Consider the following 3,737-nt stretch of genomic DNA (forward strand, 5'->3'; position numbering starts at 1 on the left):
TCCTCAAATGCGGAAACACTAAATCGACATTTGTTTTTTAATAATCAATTAATAACTAGGGTATTTTATAATTGTTTTATTAACACCTGTTGAGAAAAAAATAATGTGTATAGTCTTTTGAAAAAAAAACTTTCTGTACTTTCACCCAAGAGTGTAGGGCTTTCAAAAAAATCAGTCATCTTTTCCTACAATAAAGTAAAAACAGTCATATCCGTTTTTTCCTAAAATAAACAAATAAATGTTTTTCTTGCAAAACAAGTTTCGTCTAAAAAAATTACGCTAAAATAACCATCTTTCCGTGAAAGCTAATCAAATTGTCTTGATAATAAAATAAACAGTACAAGATGCAGCTTGTCTTAAGGAACCGTCATTGACGAAAAATTCCGAGAATCTGGATCAAATTATGCCAGAGTACTAACATAAGTACATACGAGGTTGTCCTTGAACAGATATTCTGATCAAAAAGGGTGCTTCTTCATCATTGAAATGAAATCGGTCAGCCGAAATGTTGATCATTTATTAAAAAAGACATGATAGCTTCTTACATTTTCTGCCAATTGCAACAATAACCAATATTATCAACCTTATTGTCATGTGGATATTATTTCGATCGAAATGATTACACGAAGTAATGAGTTTTGGTTGGTCAGTGACATTTGCCGTAAACACAAGGGAAATAGCTAACAATACTAATTTCTCCGAAAAGTATTTAATTTAATCCTTAATTTTCAAGGTTTAAGTTTTAGCTATGTTCCTTACCGTGAGATGGCAATTAAGTAGATACTATTGCTTTTGCTTGAAAACCAATATTTTGATTTCGGATTAAACAAAATAAAGAAGTACAAAAATGTTTACAAACATTCTCATTAATTATTTTGAAATGCAATATGTGGTATATTCTTCGAATAAAATATACAAGAGTTTACCAAACTATTTCCATTTTTGTATCATACACCATTATTACATTATCTTCTTTCTTTATTCCGAATTTTCATTGCTTTCACACTTTATTGATTTATACTTAAAACTTGATACCTAAAGTTGTTGATATTTTTGAATATTTATTCATAGATTTTGTTTGGTTGTTTTGTTTTATGGCATATCAACCTTTTATATTTTTCAATAGTTACTTATTGATTTAGCCTGGCAAAGGTTATAATGTTATTATTAGATGCGTCCTGAGTCAGCAAGCTACTGTGGAGATGTGGGAGGCAGAAGAAAAAAAGTAAAATGGGGGAGGGGGAGAGAAGAGAAAGATGTTGTTTTTGTTGTTGTATTTTATGGTTGAATTGTGCAAAAAGTAGGAAGACAAATGACGTAAATAAGAATATTGCTTCAATTTTCCATCGGTTGATAAACACTATACCTTTTATTACATTTTCACCCCTAGCAAGGCACTTTGCCACTTTGATGCCAGGGGCTACTATCAGGGACATAGTTACAGGGTTACTATGTGGGGAGTTGGGCAGGAATATGTCGATTCACGTTACACCTGAACTTCAATTAAGTATGCTTGGGGAACAGGAACCCGGAAGGGAATTCCAAAGTCTAGGGGTTCTGGGGAAGAAACTACTGGAGAAGAAGGCTCTCTTACATCTAGGGATCTCAACTGTGAAGGGGTTGGATTTGGCTGCTTGTCGGATTTATCGGGGATATTTACCTCGAGGGCTAGAAGTGCTTGCAGTTCGTCAGAGCATTTACGGTTAAAGTACTTGTAGAACAGGCAGAGGGATGCTACATTTCGTCGATGGGACAGAGGCTGAAACCTAGATGATAGTCCAGGACCTATCAGATTGGCGCGTCTCTTTTGAACCTTGTCGAAACGTGAGAGACTAGTAGCAGATGCACCAGCCCAACTGTTACAATAATACTTCATACATGAGCGAATGGTGCCCTAATAGAGGTACAGGATACTTACGGGCGTTAGTAGCTTTCTGGCACGGTAGAGAGAACCAACCTTTTTCGCGGCAGTCCTGGCAATGCTATCAATGTATTTTGTTCCAACTCAAATTTCCTGTGAACGTTAGGCCGAGGAATTTAAAAAATGTACTTTGAGATAGGGGCTTTTGCCATTGCTATTGGGGGTTGGGAAGGTTTCTTGTATTATTGAAAGAAACAAGTATAGTCTTGGCAGCATTGAATGTGACCATCCATTTGTGTACCCATTCCACTACAGATTGGAGGTCGTCCTCTAGCGTTTTTGCTATTTCTTTATATATGTGTTCATTTGGTTTCCTGTTGTGTAGAGCGTGGTGTCATCAGCATATATACCCATCTCACATAAAATTGTGTCAGGGAGGTCATTTATGAATAATAGGAATAATATAAGTCCAGGGATAGACCCTTGAGGACCTCCTGCATTTATATCACATTGTTTAGATGTACGACCATCGAGAACAACCTGGTGTTGTCTCTTATCTAAGAAGGATTTAATTATGTTAAGTATTCTTTCAGTTATACCGTATAATCTGATTTTCCCGAGAAGACCCTCATGGCATAACCTGTCAAAAGTTGTAGATATATATATAGAGTTACCGTTCTACCCTCTCCTGTCGGTAAAGAGAAGTGTATATATGCTCAGATATTACAGTTAGGATGTCTGCCGTCAAACGGGCTTGCCTAAATCAATATTGTTGGTCAGTCAGTATTTATGTAAGGTGTTGGACTACATACACACTTGTAAGGTGTTGGACTACATACGCACTTACATAAAAAAAGAAAATCGGCTAATTTTGTTTACTGTCCGGTATATTTTTCAGTGCGTATTCACACACAGGTCTATACTAAAATTAAACCTTCATTTTTCCCCTCTGTTAATCTCAAGAACATGCAGTGGACGTTTATTGTAAGATTTAAACGGATATACTATGTTTATTTAAGGTATTGCATTTCACAATACGCTTCGCGTTTGCAATAACCATTAACAAGGCTTAGTGAATTTTTACAATTAAATAAATGTTAAGGATTTAAAATTGGAGTCAAAGTTTAAAAAATACCTCTGCGGTCTCTACGAAATTGCTCCGAAAAATTTTGGTCTAAACATTTGAAACGTTTATTACCGCGTAGGACAACTTATGAGCATAAAGCCGAGGAAAGCCGGTCTAAACTGTCGGTATATATATATATATATATATATATATATATATATATATATATATATATATATATATATATATAAGTGAACATGTCTCTGTGTGTTTGTGTGCATTTCTCAAATTACAAAATATCTCTGGTAATTTTCAGTCTAGAGCCTCAAGCTTTGCCATAAGGGATACTGATATTCAGGGTTAAGTTTCTTACTCAGTTTTCGGCCAAAATGTGGCTGTAATCGGGTTGAAGTTACATTATTTGCCCTTGGAAAACGTTACCAAACTCATCCGCAAATTCTGGGTCTTACACCTTGAAATTTTAAATGTAAGTTACATTGATATGGACCAAATTATTCCTTTGATGTGAACCCAAAACAAAGTGTAGGTGCTTAAACTTGGAGTCAAATTTAAAAAAGTTTGACCTTAGCGGTCTCTATCACATTACTTAGCCAATTCCGTGTCTAAACATTTGACATTTTACATAACCGTTATACAGAAAATGGGCAGTTTTTCATAGGTTTAGGTCGAAGATTTGAGCAGCTAAGAAGTAAAAGTTCAAAAGATTTTCCATTTGCCGTGTGTACAAATCTACTCCACCAATTTTGCATCTAAACATTTTAAGTTTATACATAAAGGCTATTCAGAGAT

This window comes from Euprymna scolopes, chromosome 32, assembly GCF_053919585.1.
Source record: "Euprymna scolopes isolate OS-2025 chromosome 32, ASM5391958v1, whole genome shotgun sequence".
Lineage (NCBI taxonomy): Eukaryota > Metazoa > Mollusca > Cephalopoda > Sepiida > Sepiolidae > Euprymna > Euprymna scolopes.